Source organism: Sciurus vulgaris (assembly GCF_902686455.1).
Source record: "Sciurus vulgaris genome assembly, chromosome: 1".
NCBI lineage: Eukaryota > Metazoa > Chordata > Mammalia > Rodentia > Sciuridae > Sciurus > Sciurus vulgaris.
In genome coordinates this window covers 28,975,235-28,997,231 of record NC_136461.1, presented here as the reverse complement: position 1 = coordinate 28,997,231, position 21,997 = coordinate 28,975,235, and positions in this window count along the sequence as shown.

The following is a 21,997-nucleotide window of genomic DNA, read 5'->3' as shown; positions in this document are numbered from 1 at the left end:
CCCCAGTCTTTGTCCTTCTACTGCTAAGGTAGAAGGCCTTAGAATACCTTGGAGTTTGCATAATTTCATTGGCCCTGTTGTTTTGATTCCTGGCAGTACAATTTCCTTAAACCTTAGTTGGCTGCCTTTCAACTTCATTTTGGAGATTTCTATTAACAATTTGGTTTTGTTATTGGGAATTGAATCTAGGGGTACTCTACCACTGACTCAACCCCAGCCTCTTGTGTTTTGTTTTGTTTTGTTTTTTGAGACAGGATCTTGCTAAATTACCCAGGCTGACCTCAAACTTGTAATCCTCTTGCCTCAGCCTCCCCAGTTGCTGGGATTACAGGTATGTGGCATCATACTCACTTGGTTATATTTTGTTGCATAACCAATCCTCCTAGAACCTAGTGACTTAAAACAATCATATATATTTATTATCTCTGACAATTCTGTGTTTTTGTTTTGGAATTTTTGGGGTCCTGGGGTTGAAACCCAAGGCCTTGTATATGCTAAGACACACTCTGTCACTGAGTTATACCTCTGAACCTTAATCTATGAGCTAACTGTAGTGTAAAGCTGGTTACATTACAGTAATAGTTCCCAAAATGTGTTTCCTGACAAAATGGTTCCGTGATCAAGTAAGTTTGGGAAATAATGAGTTAATAAAGTGAAAGGAATTTCTTGACTGCACAGTTCCTCAGAGCCCTGTGTGTGTGTCATGCTTTTCCAGAAGCAGGGTTCCCAACCCAATTTGACCAGGTACATGTTTTCCCACTGAGCATGTTTCCTGGAACCCATTTGAGGAAGTCTGAAGGACAGTGAGTGCTGTGAGCCTGGGTCTAAGTCTTGGCTGTGCAGTTTTCCCCTTTCAGGCTGGAGTTTCAGTGTCTCAGACTTGAATGAACTGGACCATCCAAAGATGGCTCACTCGCTGGACTAGCAGTTGACTGGGGCTCAGCCGGGGCTGTTGACTAGAGCACCTTAGTAATTCTTCATGTGACTGCTGCACATGGCTTGGGCTTCTCATAGTAGGGCAGTTGGATTCCAAGAGGGAGTTGCCCAAGTGCATGAAAGCAGATGCTACAAATGTTTTAAGGCACAGAATCAAAGTTATACTGAGGTAGAATAGAAGATGTAAAAAAATAGAAAGGAGGCCGAAAGGAAGGAGAAGGAAAGACAATTTTAATCTGAGGTTCCTCATAGCTTTCCAGACCTGTCACTCCCCAAGCCAGTCTACCCCCAAATTTCTTACATTCTTTTAGACAAAGTAAGTCACAGGGCAGCCCAGATTCAAGGGGAGAGGAAATAGATTCATCTCTCAATAGGAAACAGGAACAGTGGCAAAGAGTTTGTAACTTACCTGCCCACCCCTACCCAACTTTCTGGCACTAGAGACAGAACCCAGGACCCTGCACATGCTAGGCAAGGACTTTATCTCTAAGTTATATCCCACTCCATCTTTAATCTACCATATCAACCAATGTTTTTATACAAAACTAGACCAATAGTTGGCTAAGGAGAGGCTAGATCTGGTACCAGATTACCTATGTCAAACTCTGCCACCTATCAGCTAAAATGACTTAATCTCTCTATACCTTACGATTTATAAATTGATATTTATGTAAAATACTTGTTACCGTGTCTGGTACAAAATATGTGCTATATGAGTGCTTGCTGTTGTTATTAAGAAAGAACTAAATAGTCTTTATGTGGAATATGCAACAGATAAACAGAAAAGGAAGTTCCTCTTTTTGAAGGTGAGATAGATTAAATTTCAAGTTCATTCAGATAAGAATCACAGAAATAAGTAAATAGAGGAGTGGGAATCCAAGTTGTGGTACCATGATATTACATATTTTGGTTTTTGTCCTGGTTCCTGGCTAACAGCTCCTATAGCTCTTACAAATTCCTAAGTGACTACTAGAGTAATAAGGGTATCTTTAGCAAAAATATTTGGTCTTTGGTCCTTGATTCCTGCAATAGCTTCAGAGTGATAAAGATGAAAGACAATCTTCTGTTATTTATAGTAAGTCCTATCAAACGTGAACTTGTTAATGAAGCGCTTTTGGAAAGTCCCTAAGTAATTGCAGGATGGGGGGGATGGGAGAGTTGCCAGGGAAACAAACCATATGCTCAGAGGGTTGGAACTTTCAGCCCCTCCCAAATCTCTGAGGAGGGGAGAGAGGTTGAAGGTGAGACTAATTACCAATGGCTAATGATTGAATCAATCGTGCTTATGTAAAAAAAACTTCTATTAAACCCCCAAAAGAACAACACCAGGAGAGCTTTTGGGTAGCTGAACACACAGAGGTATCCAGGAAGGTGAAGAAGAAGACATCCATATTCAGGGAGCATGACAGTTCCCAAGTCATGGGGACAGAAGCTCCTGTGCTAAGTATCCTTCTAGATCTCGCCCTCTGGATCTCTTCATTTGGCAGTTTATTTGAATCCATTAAAATATTGTTTGTAATAAAGTGGCAAATGTAAGTATTTATTTCTCTCAGTTCCTTAATCAAACATAAGGAGGTGATTATGGGAACCCCAATTTATAGCTGGTCAGTCAGAAGCACACGTAAAATAACCTGGGGCTTCAAATTCATATTATGTACATTAAGTGCTATATAAACTTGTCTTTAGGGCATTCAGTATTTGACTTGGGCAACACACACACATACACACACATTTTTTTTTTTTTTTTTCAGTACTAGGGTTAGATCCCAGGGTCTCATGCATGCACTTTACCACTGAGCTATATTCCCAATGACTTTGGAGATATTATTTCATCTGAATTTATTTTTGGAGAAATACAATTTTTTTTGTTGTGCCTTTAAAAATCAAAAGTTTGCCAAAATAGAAGCGAGCATTAACAATCAGAATTTAAAAAAATGACCCACACTGTTTAAACCTGGTATTGGATTTGCTGTTAAATTTAGCACTTACTGTTAAGACTGGTAAAATGTGAAAATTGGGGATTTTTGAACAAATTTTATGTGAGGTGGTTCCATCTCCTTTACCTCTGTGTATTGCTAAGACGGATATTTGTGTCTGAGAGGAAGTTGCCTCTCCAACCTCATATGTAAAACAAAGCATGAAAGTCCACCTTCTGGTCCACTGCGATTGGACATGCTGAGTGGAAAGCACTGGAACCATCTGGACCCACACAGGTGGTTAAGTTGAAGCAATATAGAAGCCAGGCATAGTGGCACACTCTTGTAATCCCAGCTTCTCAGGTGTCTGAGGCAGGAGAATTGCAAGTTTGAGGCCAGCCTCAGCAACTTAGCAAGATCCTGCCCAAAATAAAAAATAAAAAGGGCTAGGCAGTAGTAGAGGGTGGTCAGTAGTAAAAAGGGTGGTCAGTAGTAGAGCACCTGTTGGGTCTATCCCCAGGACCCTTACCTCACAAACACACACAAGCAAAAAACCAATACAGAATACCTGGAGGCCATAAAGAGATTGTCACTTTAATCAACAACAGGCTAGAAACTGGAAAGCTGGTACCATGGAGTCTCTGTATAACCCCGTGTGGACTGTGAAAAAGGCAGATGGTTCATGGAGACTAATAGTAGTTTCGGAGGATTAAATAGTTGTACCACATGCCTTAGCAGGAGAGCGTTTCAACCAGAAAACATAGTGAAGGTCAAAGGAAACTGGTACTCATGTTTGATCTTACAAATGCTTTCTTCTCTATCTCAAATTCAGAAAAGAGCTAAGTGCTGTTCCCTTTCATGTGGGAAGGATCCCAATTGACATTTAATGCTGCAAGGTTATACGAATTCATTATCATGCTGTCATAATTTGTTCAAGAGGGATTTGGAGTTGACGCGGGTCTCAAGTGTAATATTACACTACACTGATGACATTATGATAGTATTGGAAACTGAAGAGCAGAAGAGGACTGATTTGAATCATTGGTGACTCAAATGACAACCAAACCTGGGTTAATAAATCCACAAAGATCCAAGGACCTGCACAAATTGTAACATTTTAGGAAAAATTTGGGCAGGAACCATGTGGTATATCCCACAAGCACTAAAAACAAAGTGCTGTCACTACCAGCTTCTAGGACCAAACAAGAAGCCTAGTATTTGGCTGGTTTATTTGGACTTTTCAGAACACACCTCCCACATCTGGCAATGTTGCTAGCTCCTGACAACAAGACTATCTGAAAGAGAACTATATTGAGTGAAGATCTGAACAAAACCAGATCGTATCTGATTTACAGAAAGTAATAACCTTCCATGACTTTGGGCCCATATGATTCCTACTGAGTTGTGATCTTAGAAGTGTCTGCTATTGGCACTCTGGCAGACTGCAGATTAAGGTAAGAGTCCAAAAACATCTCCCAGGGTAGCCATTGGGATTTTGGATCAGAACATTTTCAGATGCTGGTGCCCAATACACACCATTTGTGAGATAACTACTCACTTGTTATTAGGCATTGGTTGAGACTACTTCAATGACTGAGGACATAAAATGATTATGAAATGTAATATGCCCATAATGTCTTTTTAATTTTTTTGGCGGTGCTAGGGATTGAACCCAGGGCCTTATACGTGTTAGGCAAGCACTCTATCAACTGAACTATATCTCTAGCCCCTATCCATAAAGACTTGAGTGATGTCAGAGAAAAACTCTAGGAAGAAAGGCATCCCCTGGAAATGTTCCATAATAAAATGGAAATTGCTTATACAGGAACATGCAGCCTACTATATCCACAAGCAAGGAGCTGCTTTTCCTCTGGGACCAACTTTGGAAGCTTCTGAGGAATTGCCAGAACCTATGGTCATGTGGACAATGTCCCCCCTTTTTTGTTCCAGGGATTGAACTCAGGGGCACTTTATCACTGAGCCACATCTCCAGCCCATTTTCATATTTAGAGACAGGGTCTTGCTGAATTGCTTAGGGCCTTGCTATATTGCTGAGGATGGCTTTGAATTCTTGATCCTCCTGCCTCAGTCTCCTGAGCTGCTGGGATTACAGGTGTGCACCACTGCACCTGGCTAAGAACAGCTCTTGATTGACAGCAGTTCCAAGATGAAGAGACAATGTCTTGTTTGGAAAGATGCTGCTGTTAAGCCCAGCAGATGGAAAGACCTTATAAGTACCGTGCGCTAACCAATTGCGCCACTTGAGCTCCAAGATAGAAAGACCTTGATAGAAAAAGGTGTAAGAATAAACCCACTCAGTGGGCTGAATTGCATGCTGTTTTCCTAGTGGTGGTGGAATAACTGAGTACTGGTAAAAGCCCCTGTGCTTGGGTTTTTACTGACTCATGGGCATTGGCCAGCCAAGGGCCTGGCCACATAGTCAGGTAAATGGACAATAGAAAATGCAACTATTAGATAAATGCTTGTGTGCGGTACAACCCTATGGAAATCACTGGTAATTTAAGGGTTCACAAAAGTAGGGCATGTCAGAAGAATCACCCTCCAGTTTCAGAAGTTTATGGGAACTATCAAGTGGACCTATTGGTAAACTCCCTTGAACTGGTCACAAAGGTCCATGAAATGAGAGGATGTTGGGAAGCCATAGCAACGCAGAGATGGGCTGAGTCTAGATGGACATATTCGCCTTGCACCTTCAGAGGCACAAAATGCCAACAAGAACTGTTCTGTCAGGCTGAGGATATAGCTCAGTTGGTAGAGTGCTCACAAGCACAAGGCCCTGGGTTCAGTCCCCAGCACTGCAAAGAAAATAAAAAACAAAAACTGTTCTGTCAACAAGATAATCAGAACCCGGAGATAGCTATAGGGAAGGTCCCTGGCAGGGGAGCTACAACCCCAGCCCCCGAATTTTAGTTTTGCAGAAGGGCGAGCTACCAAACTAAGTCTGACAAACTAAGTACATTTGTGGGGTGGGGGTGGGGGCAGTTTGCCTGTTTTTATCTTTAACACAGCACCCTTAAAGAGGAGCTTGGAGTTACAATCTACATGATTGACTGATTTTAAAGTTGGGGTGGGCAATGGGAAGGGCTATAGTCAAAATGGCTAAGATTGAATACAGGCTGAGAAGCTCAAAATGGCTATGATTGGATATATTCAGGCCATCCTCTGGAGACCAGATCCAGGAATTTAGATAGATAGGCTACAGGTTGCCTCTCTTACAAGCCAATTTTACATTTAAGGCTATATACTATATTCTGAAAATGGACCATCGGACTTTCTATTTCTCACATAGTATCCAACAGTGGGCAAAGAAATAGCATATTGAATGGATATGTTGCATACCATTCGCATAGTAATAGTTTAATAGGAAATTGGAATGAGTGGGTTGAAGCCTTTCCTCTTTAAAATGGATAAAAGGCTTGAGGGGCTGGCTTACATGCCTTCATGAGTGTGTGCTCATACTCAGCATGACTGGTATTAAAGGAGTGTTCTATCAAGGAGAAAATTACACTTTATTTTCTGTTCTAGAGTCAGGCAACAGTTCATTTCATAAAACAGATTTAAGTTCTTATGGGCTGAGCAGAAAATGTTGGTTTCATAGAAAAAGTCTGAAGAAAGCAGAAACAAGGCTCATGTGGTGGCTCATGCCTGTAAACCCAGCAGCTGAGGCCTGAGTATCACAACTTCAAAGCCAACCTCAGGGATTTAGTGAGGCCCTAAGCAATTTAGCAAGACCCTGTCTCTAAATAAGATATAAAAAAGGTCTGGGGATGTTGCTCAGTGGTAGCAGGGATTCATCCAGTCTCTGGGAATCCCTGTTACTTAAACAACAACAACAACAACAACAACAACAACAACAAAAACCAAAAACAGGAACAAAAAGCAGATTGGTCACTTCAGAATTACTTGTTGCAGATCTGGGACAGGGAGACAGGACAATAGGAAAACAACAGATTATTTTGGGTTACTTCTTTTTCCGTAAGGATTAATCTCATTAACATGTCAATCAAACTACATTAACATGTCAAAACTGGCCCAGTGGGTAAATTTCCTTGTTGACTTTCTAGTCCTGATTTTTTTGAAAGTCAGATAAACAACTTGGTTCCAGTTTAGTGATGTGGAACTTTAGCATGAGTAACTCCATTTTGATTTTTAGCCTAGGGTCCTGTGAAGGAACAAAACAATGGCCTCCTATGTTATTTAACAGTCCCCACTAGGTTTTCCTCTTTTTTTTTTTTTTTTTTTTTCTTTTTCTTTCTGGTGGATCTGGGGAAGAGAGGGTGGGGAAGGATGCTGGTATGACAGTGCAATTCTTGACAAGGAAGAAGTATGCTTGTATAATGACTCTAATTTTTTTCTTATAGTGGTTGTAGGAGCAGGGCTGCAACTACAAGTTCTTTAGGTAGGGATGATTCCTAAACAAGAAACTGTAACCGTCCTTACATTTATTTATAGGAGCAATGTAAAATTCAACTGGCTGGGGAAGATCCAAAGGCAGGTTCTCACTTAATTTACAGAGAGGGCAGTGGGAATTGTCCGTCTGTAGCTCCACGCTCAGTTTTCATCTAGGCCCTTTAGGCCTAATGCTCATTATGGCCCCATGTGGGCAGTTGAAAATGACTTGTTGGAACAGCAACTTGAAATGCAAGTGACTGGAAATTCCAAAGATAGGTTCTCACTTCAGGTGGTGTGTGCATGTAATCCCAGTTACTTGGAGGCTGAGGCAGGAGAATCACTTGAGCCCAGGAGTTTGGGGACAGCCAGGGCAACATAGGGAGCCCTCATCTCAAAAAGAAAGAAACAAACAAAGAAAGGGAGAAAATATATACATACATACTTATGTTGAGGTTAACAGTGAACACAGCTATGCTCCCTGGGGGTAAAGATGGCCAACTAATTCTGCACATACCCTGTCTGAATGCGAGTGGACTGTGGTGGTGCACACCTGTAATCCCAGTGACTCAGGAGGCTGAAGCAGGAGGATGGAAAGTTCAAGGCCAAACTGGGCAATTTAGTAAGATTCTGCCTCAAAAAAGAAAAAAAATCATCAAAATAAAAAGAACTGAGGATGAAGCTCAGTGGTAAAGCACCCCTGGGTTCAATCCAGTACTATAAAAAGGGAAAAAAGAAAAAAAAAAAAAAAGGAACTAAGGGCCATTTAGGTGTGAAACATTCAGACTGTTCCAACTGATGCACTCTGAGGATATAAAAACCCAGTTTCTCCTATACCATCACTCAATAAATCAACATAGAAAACCAAATATGTGGGTGCAATTTCCGGCACACACTAAGCAAGCAATCAGTTCTGTAGCAGACACCAGCTGAGTGTTCTCTAATCAATTCCCTACCTCGAGATAGTGTCATTTTCCACAGACTAAGGGTGCAGTCCCCAAGACTACCTACTCCCTATAACAGATGCCAACCAAAACTCCAGGTTATTTAACTTGTGCTTTTGACAAACAGGCTGTGTATCAGGGTTCCCACAACCCCCTCCTGTGGGTTAATTAGTTAATATGCCAGAGCAGTTTATGGAACTCAGGGAAACACTTATGTGTACTGGTTTATTACAGAGGATATTACAAAGGATATTAATGTCTACCAGATGAAGAGATGGATAGGGAAAGGCAGAGGTTAGGGGAGGAGAGGACTGAGCTTTCACGCTTTCCCTGGGCACACCACTCTCCAGGAACATCTTCATGCTCTGCTGTATGGAAGCTCTTTGAACCCTGTCCTTTTGAGCTTTTATGGAGGCTTTGTTATGTAGGTATTGGCTATTGGTGATCCATTTAATCTTCTCTCTCTCTTCCTCAGAAGCTGGGGTGGAGGAGCTGAAAAGTTCCAATCCTCTGATCATGCCTTGGTCTTTCCTGTGACTAGCCCCTGTTCTGGAGCTGCCTAGGGGCTGCCAACAATCAGTCACCTCATTAGCATGCAGAAAGACACTTGTAACTCTGGAGATTCCAGTGGTTTTAGGAGTTGTATGTCAGGAAGACCAAATATCTACTTTACAACATTCCAGTCCACCCCCTCTCCCTGCCCCATCTTTGAACATGGATGCCTTACATCAAAAAGATATACAGCTTAGGGCTGGGGAGGTAGCTCAGTCGGTAGAGTGCTTCCTTGCAATCACAAAGCCCTGGTTTCGATCCCCAGCATCGCCAAAAAAAAAAAAAAAAAAAAAAAAAAAGATATACAACTCAAGCAGAGTGTGGGGGTACATACCTGTAGTTTTGGTACTCAGGAGGCTGAGGCAGGAGGATCGTTTGAGCCCACCCTGATCTGGCAACACAGTGAGACCGTTAAAAAGTTTTTTTTCAAAAGATACCAGAATTCCATTTATTCACTTCTATTCAGGCCAGTCCATTGTCATATGGTAGAAATGTGTCTCTCCAGGTGAGGCCACTCATGTTTGTAGGCTTCCATTCTATCAAGGTCCACAAGTAGGAGTGGTCTCAGTAAATATACAACCCTGCCCTTCCAGGCCTCTAGCATAATTATTATTTCTTACCTTGAGCCTCTTTGGAGGTGTAGATGTACCCATTCGTTCATTCCTTTACCCTCAGCTTCCATTTCTCCTATTCTCCATTTATACTCCACTTTTTCCACCCTTGAAGGGACATTATCACTGGCTATGTGCAGGCAGCAATCCTAATCCAGCAGATGCCTCTCTTACAGATTGGGTATGCACTGAACGCTTGGTCCCCAATGTGGTGGTGTTGAGATGGTGAAATTTTTAAAAGTGGAATGTAATGGAAGTCAGTTAGGTCATTGGGGGTGCTGCCCTTGGAAGGTATTAATATAGTTCTTAGAATCCTGGAGAGTTCATCAGAGAGTAAATCATAAAAAGAGCACACCTGGTCCCTAAATCTCTCTCATTTCTTGTCTCACCAGGTGGATCTCTCCTTCTTACAAATGGTTCCACCATGATGCCACTCATTTTGCTGTGATGCAGTCAAGGGACCCTCACCAAGACTCTGGTACCATTCTCTTCAACCTCTAAAACTGTGCACTAATTAGACCTCTTTTTTTTATACATTACTCAGTGCCAGGTGTTTTCTTATAGCTATAGAAAACTGACTAAGACAATGAAGTTAACAAAAATTGGTATTGAAGTTGACTTATGCTTATTATTATTGTTGTTATTATTATTTTAACAAAGTCCAGAGTCTCTGCAAGGAAGGATTATTAGGCATAACTTACTTGAGAATATTAAGGCGCTGATGAGTTTTAAGTTCTTGGGTAGCTTCTATGTTCTCTTTTGCATGTAACTACATGCAATAACTTTAGTTATAAATCTATTGATAGAAGATGAGGCAAAGGGCAGAGGTATAATTAAAGGTATAATCAAAACAGAACTGGATGCAGTGGTACATGCCTATATTGCATCTGTTCTGGAAGCTGAAGCAGGAGGATTTCAAGTTTGAGGAAAGACTGGTCAACTTAGTCAGACTCTGTCTCAAAATAAGATAAAATGACTGAGGATGTAGGTCAGTGGTAGAGTGTCCCAGAGTTCAATCTCCAGTACAAAAAGGGAAAACAGAAAAAGAAAATAAATTCTTGCACAACAGTAAATTGCCAAGAAAAATTAAAAGCTGTCATTACATTTCAATCTTCTTAATTGTTTAGTCTCTCTTATTCAGTTGTGGATACACATTCATTTTCAGGTTACTATGTCATAGACTGAAGTAAGAGGCAAATATTATTTGTCTTCAGATCAGTTCCAGGTCTCTGTGGCAGCCAGGCGCCCAGGATCTTCACCTTGTGATATTCATGACCTAGGGCAGTCCCATTTCACATAAAGTAAAGACTGACTTGCGAGATCAATAGAATCCTCCAGAAGTGACAGCACCTGACTCTTAAGACCAAGTCATAAGACATTGCCTCTTTGCCTTGATCTCTTGAATTATCACTTTTGAGGATACTAAGCTGCCCTATGAGGGGCCTACTTGGAGATGAACGGCGGGTCTCCTGCCACCAGCCAGCATGAGCCTGCCACTGTGCGAATACGCCACCTTGGATGCAGATCCCCAGCCCCACTCAAGGCGTCAGAGGACTGCAGCCCTGGCTGATACCTGCAACCTCCGAGAGACTCCAAGCCTGAGCTCTTGAATTCCTGACCCACAGAAAGTCTAGGATGCAAGAGTTTATTGTCTTTTGAGGCACTAAATTTTGGGGGTGGGTTGTTAAACAGCAAATAGATTATTAATATAATCTGAATTCTAAAGAATAGTGGTAAACGAGGAAAGGCTAACTATAATATGGCCCATATTAATATAACAAAATTACCTTCTCCAAATTTATCTGGTAAGATTTTATTAAATAATACATTTATTTCGTAAGAAAATTTGGCAGAAAAATGTCTTTTTCTTTAGTCTACAAAACTATTGCTAGAGGCCGTTGCTAGCGTCGGGTGATCAGACTGACTAGCATGATCTCAAATGTTATAGGAGTCAGACCAGTTTGGGAAGTGCCAGGTGAAGCAAAATTGAGCAAACTTGTTTGTTGCAGGATTCTTAGAGCTCTCCTGACACCAACTGTGCTGATTCTTCAAGAGAGGGTTGAGGCCAGGCACCTGTAATCCCAGTGACCTGGGAGGCTGAGGCAGGAGGATCACAAGTTCAAGACCAGCCTCAGCAACTTAGTGAGACCCTGTTTCAACCTAAAAAATAAAGGGTGGGGGATGTGACTCAGTGGTAAAGCATCCCTGGGTTCAATCCCCAGTCCTAAAAAACAAAAACAGAAGACAAAAAACAGAGGGTTATGATATGCAGCCTTTTCTAAACATATTCAATGAAGAAACCCTATTTTCAAAAACTATGTCATGAGAATAGAGTTTGTGGAATATACTTGGGACACCCAACGAAAGAGAAATGACCCATGGTATACAATCTTTCCAGTGCAAAACAATTCCCTGGCACCCCATAGTCTGTCCTATCAGAGATAATACTCTCTACTTATTACTTACAACAAATAGAAGTAAAAATGTTACCAAATTGTAAGTCAAAGACAAATACAAAATTAAAATCATAAAAATCTTGCAAAAAATACCTATTAGGAACATTCTAGGATTAAGGGAGACATTCCTAGTCAAAACTGAAAATACACAAACTATTAAAAAAAAAGAAAGACATATTTGACTAAAAAGAAACACTTTTGTATGGTTAAAAATATTGTGAATGTTATATCTACATCAAATCATTACATTGTACCTCACAAATATTTACAATTATTATGTGTCAAAAATTAATAAAAGAAAACATTGTGAGTGGCTTAATAGATGAGAACTTTATTAGGAAAAGTATATATTTTCAATTTTGAGAGAATATTTATAATGCAGTGACCTTTTTCAAACTGATGAAAAAGAAGAAAATAACCTAATTTAAAAAAGACAAAAGACACAAAGAAACAAGTCATAGAGGTGTATATCCTACTGGCCTGCACCCATTTGAAGAGAAGTTCAAACTCCAATGTTAGTCTGAGAAATGTAAAGTGCAGTGAGATATTACTTTATCCCCATCAGACCTGCAGATAATAAAAAGGTCAATAGCAACAGGGTGTGGTGGTGCATGCCTATCATCTCAGCGATTTGGGGGGCCGAGGCAGGAGGATCTCGAGTTCAAAGTCAGCCTCAGCAAAAGCAAGGCACTAAACAACTCAGTGAGACCCTGTCTCTAAATAAAATACCAAATAGGGCTGGAGCTGTGGCTCAGTGCTTGAGTGCCCCTGAGTTCAATCCCCAGTACCAAAACCAAAGGGGGAAAAAAAAAAAAAAAAGGTCAATAGCTTCTGTTACTGCAAAGGTGTCTTGGGGGAAAGGAACTCTGTATGTTGCTGATGTAAATGTAAATATTCCAGCTCTTTTTGGAATGCACTTTGGCATTTGGCAGCATCTTGTAAAATTAAATATATGCAGCCAATGATCCAACTCCTGTGAAATCTGTCCTATATATATATAAAATAAAAAAAAATCATTAGTTGGGTGTGGTGGCTCACGCCTGTAATCCCGGCAAAGGGAAGCTGAGGCAGGAGGATCCCAAGTTAGAGACCTGCCTTAGCAACTTAGCAAAACCTGTTTCAAAATAAAATTTAACGAAGAGCTGAGGTTGTAGCTCAGTGGCAAAATGCCCCTGGGTTCAATCCTCAGTACAAAAAAGAAAAAAAAAAAAATAACATTCATGTATAAAGACAAACATATAAGGGTGTATATTTGTTTTCTAGGGCTCCCTCAACAAAATTCCAGGCTGGATGACTTAAGTCTATTTTTCTCACAACTCTGGAGGTCAGAAGATCGAGATGCATTCTTTGGCTTGCAGATGGTACCTTCTTGCTGTGTCCTCATGTAACCTTTCCTCTGTGCCTGGCATACCTGGTGTCACTTCCTCTTCTTCTGAGGACATCAGTCTTAGGGCCCCACCCTTGCAACTTCATTTAACCTTAATTACCTATTTCAAGGCTCAATCTTTAAACATAGATATATTGGGGGGTAAGGAAAGTTTCAGCATCTTACCATAAAATAGTCCATATGATAAAATATATGTGAAATGAATTGTCATCAAATATAAGTAATAGGTTTAATGGTCTCTTTGTAGCTGCTATTGTGCTTTTGCCATCCCTTCTTCCTCTCCCAGACAATGGCCATGATTCTGACTTTTGTATAATTATTCCCTTACTTTTCTTCATAATTATACAATTATAACTATATGTATATAAAATGTGATATATACATTGTAAATCTTGTGTAATAGATATACATTGTATATCTTGTGTAATAGATATACAATGTCTCTCTCTCTCTCTCTCTCTCTCTCTCTCTCTCTCTCTCTCTCTCTCGCACACACACACACATATATCCCTGAAGATAATTTTACATAGATTAACATGATTTTGAATTTAATATAAATGGAATCATACTATATGTATTCATTTAAAACCTGCTTAGTTTGTTCAACTATATATATATTTACATATATAAATAAATATTTAAGTATTAAATTAAGTATGTATGTATGTGCATATATATATATATATGCACATACATACACACACACACACACACACACACACCAGGGATCCAGGAATTGAACCCAGGAACGCTGAACCACAGCCCCAGCCCTTTTATGTTTTATATTGAGATAGGGTCTCATTAGTTGCTTAGGGCCTTGCTAAGTTGCTGAGGCTGGCTTTGAACCTATGATCCTCCTGCCTCAGCCTCCCAAGCTGCTGGGATTACAGGCTGTGCCACCACACCCTGCTCAACAGTGTATTTTTGAGACAATTCATGTACATTTGAAGTTCAGTCAATTTCACTGTTGTTTAGCAGTCTATTGTATAAATATGCAATAATTTATTCATTTTGGATTGTTTCCAGTTTTTTCTATTTGAACGATGTTGCCATATAAATTCTTGAACATGTCTCCATGTATATGGGTGCCCGGATTTCTCTAGGGTCTATGCCTAGGATTTAATTGCTGAGATCCATGTCTGACTGTTTTTCAAAGTAGTTGATAAGAATTGTCATTGTTCCGCATCATCCCTAGCCCTTAATATTGTCAGACTTTTAAACTGTTTTCAGTACAATTAATATGAAATGCATTGTATCTCTGAACAATCCACAATGTATACACATGTTGAAGTGGTACTTAATAGATATGTACAATATTTATGTCAATTTAAAAAATAAAAATTAGGGCTGGGAGTGTAACTCAGTTAGAGTCCTTGTTTAGATTGCATGAGGCCCTGAGTTCAATCCTCAGCACTGCAAAAATACATGAAAAAATAAATAATTAAATGAAAATTATCCAGGTGCATTGGTGTGTGCCTGTTATTTCAGCACATGGGAGGCTGAGGCAGGAGGATCCCTTGAACCCAGGAAGTTGGGAGCAGCTTGGGGAACATAGTGAGACCCTGTCCCAAAAATTAAAAAAGAAAGAAAGAAAGAAAGGAAAGGAAAGAAAAAGAAAAAAAGAGAAAACAAAAGTATAGTATCTCATTAGACATTTGGTATCTTTCTGAGGAATGATTTGGTTGGGCATCTTTATGTATACTTATTGACCATTGGTATTTTCTTTGCTATGAAATGCCTTGATGATTTTTCTTTTCAACTGAGTTTTCTTTCTCTTCGATGTGTTTTGATGAAAAAAATCTTAATTTTTTACTTAAAAAATTTTGTTTCCGTGTTGCTGGGAATTGAACCCAGGGCCTTGTGCATGCCAGGGAAGCATACCAACTATATCCCCTGCCCAAAGATGTAACTTTAATGTGGTCAAATTTGTCACTCTTTTCCTTAATAGTATGTGTGAACTGAAGTTCTCTGAAGAAGCTTCATCTGTATTAAAGATCCCGCAGATTGACCCTAGCTCTCTAGAATGTTGTGATTGTGGATGGATGGAATGTTGAGAGCCAAAATTATCTGGAGCTATCTTAGTCCCTTTAATAACCATTTACTTTCAACCTCTGTATCTGACTAACATCCTCATGACTATTAGGTAAAACTCTTGGAATGTATCACTAAGCTTAACTGAACTCCAGCCTCCACCAACCCTAAAGCTAGAAATACCATAACATCTGAAACTTCAGGAAGAGATTTCTTGCCTGCTTGATGTCCCCACCAATGTATTTACTGAATATGTTGATTTATGACCTTCTTCATTCTGCGGCTATAAAAGTTCAGGGCTGGAGGTATAACTCAGTGGTAGAGCACTTGCCTAACATTTGCAAGACCCTGGGTTTGATTCCCAGCATAGAAGGAATAAATAAATAAACAAAACAAAACAAAAAACAAACAAACAAAAAAGTTCAGGTGACCTCTTCCACAGCAGAACATGACATCCCATGTAAGTTGAATCTGTATTGCAGGGTTGTGGTTACTCATATTTGCCTCAGAATAAACTATTTTCTTTCTTAGCTTTTTTTTTTTTTTTTTGTGGTGCTGGGGATTGAACCCAGGGCCTTGCTCATGCGCAGCAGGCGCTCTACCAGCTGAGCTATATCCCCAGTCCATTTTCTTTCTTTCTTAAGGTGCTGGGTATTGAACTCAGGGCCTCACATGTGCTAGGCACTGGACTACATCCCCAGTCCCTGAATGCTTTTCTTATTTCCTTGAAGCAGAGTAGTTATTTTATGTCAACATATGTCTAGGATATAGGGGAAAACATGTTTTTCCTATTTTCACATGGTCAACAGAGCACAGGCTGTTTCATCTCAAATCACCAAAACAAGATTTCTCCCCATCAATGACCAATTCTGCAGTGGACGCCAGCTGGGTGTCCTATAATTCAATTCAATTCTGTTGTTACCTGGATACAGCAGGGTATAGATTCCATAGGTTAGGAGCTCAGTCCCATAAGACTGCCCTCTAGATTACATGTCAGGCCCAACACTCAGGCTGTGACCTGTATTTCTTTTTTCTTTTTCTTTTTTTTAATTAAAAATCATAAATTTACATAGGGCAATGTTGTTTGATTCATTCTGTTATTTTTTCCCTTCCCCCCCACCCCTCCCACCCCTCTTTCCCCTCTATACAGTCCTTCCTCCATTCTTCCCACCTTCCTTATCCCTAACCCTAAACCTAACCCTAACCCTAACGCTAACCCCTCCTACCCCCCTGTGACCTGTATTTCTGACTGATTGACTAAGTCAGGGTTCCTGTGACCACCTCTTTGGGTTTGGTTAATTTGCTTGAGAAGCTCATAGAACTCAGGAAAACACTTTAGTTGCATTTACCCATTCGTTATAAAGGATATTACAAAGGATGTTGCTGACCCTTCAGATGCAAGGAGTGCATAGGGTTAGGTATGGGGAAAAAGGAAGCAAAGTTTCCACACCCTTTCTGGGTGAGCCCGTCCCGCAGGCTTTCCTAACCTAGGCCTTTTGGGGTTTTGTGGCAGCTTCATTGCATAGGCATGATTGATTAAATCACTGACCATTCATTGGTGCCCAACTCAAACTTCAGCTCCTTTCCCCGGCAAAGAGGTTGGGGAAGGGGATGGGGGACTGAAAGTTTCAATTCTCATCATATGGGTGGTTCCTTTGACAACCAGTCCCTATCCTCAACCTATCTAGGATTCCCAAGCCCCCAGACATCTCATTATTAAACAAAAAGGCATTTATCACTTAAGAGATTCCAAGGGTTTTAGGGGTTTTGTGCCAGCAAATAAGACAAAGACCACATATATACTTTACAATATCACAGTATGCATTTATTAATATCTTTAAGAAATTATTCTTACCCAAAGTTTTTAAAGTTATTTTCCTATATTTTCTTCAAAAGGTTTAAGCTTTTGTCTTAAGTCCTTGTTCTATTTGGAATTTTTGTGTGTGTGTGCATGTCTTTTTAATATGGGTGCTATTGATTGAATGCTCTTGTGCCCTGAAATTCTTTTGTCAGTAAACCTTAACTCTTAATGTGAAGATATTAGGAAGTAGAGTGTTTGGTAGGTGATTAGGTCATGATGGCTGAGCCCTCATAAGTGGGATTAGTGCCCTTACAAGAGACCCTGGAGAGCTCTCTTACCCCTTCTATCACTTGAGGACACAGTGAGAAGATGGTTGTTCATGAGCCAGGAAGTGGTCTCTTGCCAGAGCGAATCTGGGGGAGCCTTGTCTTTGGTTTCCCACCATCCAGAACTGTGAGAAGTAAATTCGTGATATTTTTGTTTTAAAGCTTTTTTTTTAGTTGTCTGTGGACACCATGCCTTTATTTTATTCATTTATTTATTTTGTTATGTGGTGCTGAGGATCGAACAACTCAGTGCCTCACACATGCTAGGCAAAGGCTTTACCACTGAACTACAATCCTGGCTCCCAAATTTGTGATGTTTATAAGACACCTTTCCCCCACTCTAATCTGAAAGGCCGATTATGCTGTACATCAAGTTTTTATGTATGCGTGGGTTTGCTTCTACATTCTATTTCATTCCATTGGTCTATTTATCTATCATTTCACCAAAATCATGTGGTTTAATTACTATAACTTAATGAGTTGATAAAAATAAACACGTATAAAAATGTCATATGATAAGCATTATATATGTGCTTGCTGTGATTATTACGACTTTCTATTAAAATTTAATGGGGCATATCTCTGTGATTGGTTCTGCTTCTTTAGTAGTGTCTTAATAATTCTTGGTCATTTGTTCTTCCATATGATTTTTGGTATAAGTTTGTCAAACTGCACAAAAATCCCTGTTAAAACTATTAATAGTTGACATCTTTAGATATTGAGCTTCCCATCTCTGTATGTAGTATTGTCTTAGGCTGTTCTGTATTGCTATTACAGAATACCACAGACTGGAAAGTTTATAAAGAAAATAATTTTTCCCATGTTTTTTATTGATGCATTAGAGTTGTACATAAGGGTCGGACTAAAGAAAAGAAATCTATTTCTCATTGTTCTGGAAGCCAGTAGTTCCAAAATCAAGGTGCTGGATTCTGGTGAGGGTCTTCATGCTACATCATCCCATGGTGGAAGGGCAAGTGTCTTTAGATAGCAAAGCAGCAAGAGCAACATTAATCAGAAACCTATTCCTAGAAAATGACATATTCCTGTGAAGAAATTAACTAATTTTTTTCAAAAAGCTTTTGTAAAATATTATTAGAGTTGATCCTAGACACTTCATAATTTTTGAAAATATTGTCAACAATATCTTTTAAAAATGTTACAATGCTTTTTTTATAAAAATATATTTTTTAGTTGTTGATAGACCTTTGTTTTATTCATTTATTTGTATGTGGTGCTGAGAATCGAATCCAGTGCCTCGCACATGCTAGGCAAGTGCTCTACTACTGAGCTACGACCCCAGCCCCACCCATAATGCTTTCTTTTAAAAAGATCTTTATGTTATGTTAACTGCTGTTGTATAGAAATTCAATAGGCTTTTAAGTGTTGATCCTAAATCTGATAAACTTGCTAAATTATTATTTCTCCATTCAAAAAAATTGTTTATAGTTTTGGAGGGGGGCAGTTTACACAGGTTAGCATAATATCTGCAAGTGGTTTGTTTTTCCTTTCCAATACTTTAGAAAAAAAAGAAAAAGAAAAAGTCTTTTAATCAAATGCAGTGCCTACCACAGGCTAGGCAAGCAATCTACCACTCAGCTACACCCCCACTCCTCCTTTCCTTTTTCTTTTCCTTTTAGTGCACAGTGTGTGGTTTACAGTGTAATATTGAACGGAAATAGTGATGACAGCCATTCCTCTCTGATTTCTAATTCTGAAGAAAAAAATACTTTTAATATTTCACCACTTGTGGCAACAAGCCTCCAAGATGACCCTCGATGATCCTCACCATTTGCTCTTCACTCCATTATATAGTTTACTCCCACAGGGAATGGAGGTTGGTCCCAGTGATGGCAGGAGGGATGAATGAGTCTTTAAGGACAGATTATAAAGGGCCCTGTGGCTTTCACATTACGATCGATTACTCACTGCTTACTCACTCTGGGGTAAACCACCCACCACGTTGCAAGGGCTCAGGCAGTCCTGAGTAGAGGCCCAAGAACGGAGGGATGGCCTCTGCCAGCAGCCAGCACTGTCTTGCCAGCAACAAGAGTGAGCACCCCTGAGGCATATCCTCCAGCCCCAGTCAAGCCTCCAGGTGACTGCAAGCTTATTAGAGATCCTGAAGCAGAACCATCCCACCAAGCTGCTTCTAAATCTCTGAACCATGTGAGGCATAAGCAATGACGAATATTTGTTAAGTCATTAAGTTTGGGCATAATTATTTATTAACAAGAGACAATTAATAAATTATTTGAATATGTAATTTCTCTACAGGCATTGTTTTTGCCACATGGCACAAATTTCAACATACAGCATTGTGGGTTTTAAGTATTTTCTAATTATGGGTTGTGGTTGTAGCTCAGTGGAAGAGCACTTGCCTAGTATGTGCAAAGATTTGATCCCCAGCATCACAGAAGCAGACCTCATCTGAAAAAAAAAATTCCCCTAATTTCCATTATGGTTTGTTCCTTGATCATGGGTCATTTAAAAGTGTGTTATTTACTTTCCGAATCCTTTTTTTTTGTTTTAATTTATCTTTTTGGTATTTTTCTTAATTTTGTTATTCTGGTAAAAACATATATAACATACGATTTGCCATTGGAATTATTTATAAGTGCATAATTCAGTGGCTTTAATTACACTTGCAGTATTGTGCAGTCATCACTACTACATATTTTCAGTATTTTTATCACCCTAAAGAAAAACTCTAACCATTCATCAGTAACCCTCCCCACCCTTGCCTTTCACCTTGGTAACCTCTAATCTGCATTCTGTCTCTATCCTATTTTAGACATTTCTTTTAGATAGTTCATATGAGTCTATGTCTTTTTTTTTTTTTTTTTTTTTCTTTCTGTACTGGGGATTGAACCCAGGGAGTGCTTTACCACCAAGCCACATCCACAGCTCTTTTTGTTTTTTATTTTGAGACAGAATCTCACTAAATCGCTATGATTGGCCTTGAACTTTCGATTCTCCTACCTCAGCCTCCCAAATGGCTGGGATTACAGGTGTGTGCCACTGTTCCTGCATGTATGTCCTTCTGTTATCAGTTTTTAGCTTAATTAAGTTGTGGTCAGAAAATGTGATCTCTAGTATACCATGTCTTTGAAATGTCTTGATTTATGTGACCCAAGTCAATTTCTTTTTTCTTCCTTTTCTTTCTTCCTTCTCTTCCTTTTCTCTCCTTCTCTTTGTCCTCTTCCTCCTTTTTTGGGGGAGGGGGATCAAATCCAGGGCTTTGTGCATGCCAGGCAACCTGTCTACCACTGAGCAACAACCTCAGCCAGTCGATTTTTGAAATATTAATACGTTCTTCAGAAGATTTGCTATAGTGCTCTACTTAAGTCCATTAGACCAAGAACCTTGGTATTGCAACTCTATGCTCTCCAGTTTGAGTTCAACAGTTATTTCATACCTTGTGTCAAATTTTAGGCACGATTTTATGCATATGAAGATGTAACAAGTATGTTCTTGAGGACCTCATAATCCCAGGCCAAGTCCTTTACAGAGAAAGAGATATACTGTGGTGGGTGTTAAAACAGAGACAAACTCAGAGTGTCCTAAGGGTGACTTTACTGGGCAGCTCCCTATCTTTAGTTTTGGTTACTAGAAGAAACCAAGTAGGGTCTTTCTGCCCTAGTTGCAAGGTTTTAAGGAAGAGAAATGAATTGGCCCATCCTGGGTCAGATGTTCTTTCCTGGATTAATTGCTGTGACCAATGTGGCCACAGAATACACTGGCCGCTAAATTCTGAAGGGTGGTGTGGATAGGGGCGGTTCTTGGAAAAAGAGGCTTGGATGAGCTGGCAGGATATCTGGCCCTGGCCCCTCTTGCACCCAAACTTAACCAGTCCTACCACTCTTCTTCTCTGGTCTTTGCCTGAGCAACTAAGAGCTGATGGAGTGGGGAGAAAAAGCTTTGCAACCATCTGCAGAAATTTCAAGGGAAATTTCAAGGCTCTCTGGGCTTCACTTAGTGTGGCTGGATGGATAGGGACGATGTGGATGGGGTAGCATTGCAAAGACTGGTTCGCTACTCCAAAGAAACATGATCTTGTTGAATTCACTGCAGTCCAGGGTCAGCCTCTGAATTTTGCAAGACTAGTAACACAAGTGTGTCAATGTCTCAGAACTAATGCGATTTGTAAGCTCTGATTCACATGAGTGAGGTTTAGAAGAAAATGATGTACGAATTCTAAATGAAAATTAGTTTCCAAATATTTAAAAGCTTTTCAACTTTTCCCAGCTCTGTTTTGCAAACACCTTTTTGGAATCCAAACAAAGTACCAAATCCTGTTCTGACTGCTGGGTACAGAGAGATAAATAAGATGTAGACTTTGCTGAATTAGAGCTCCCTAAATCGTGTGTGCACTGGGTGTGGGTAGACACGTTTTCGGTCTGAAATCATACAGCTTAGGAAGCCAAATCACAATTAGGAAGTTGCTTGTTGAGCATGATCCTAACAAGAGAGGTTGGTGGAGAGTTGGAATAGTAGCCAGTGGTATGTCTGTGAGCCAGAGATTTCTGGATACTAGAGTAGGTATCGGCACGACCATCTTCCCCTGCACCGTCCTGCAACCAGACACTGCCAATGTTTGCCTCCTGATGCTTTTTGCACGTCCATGGTT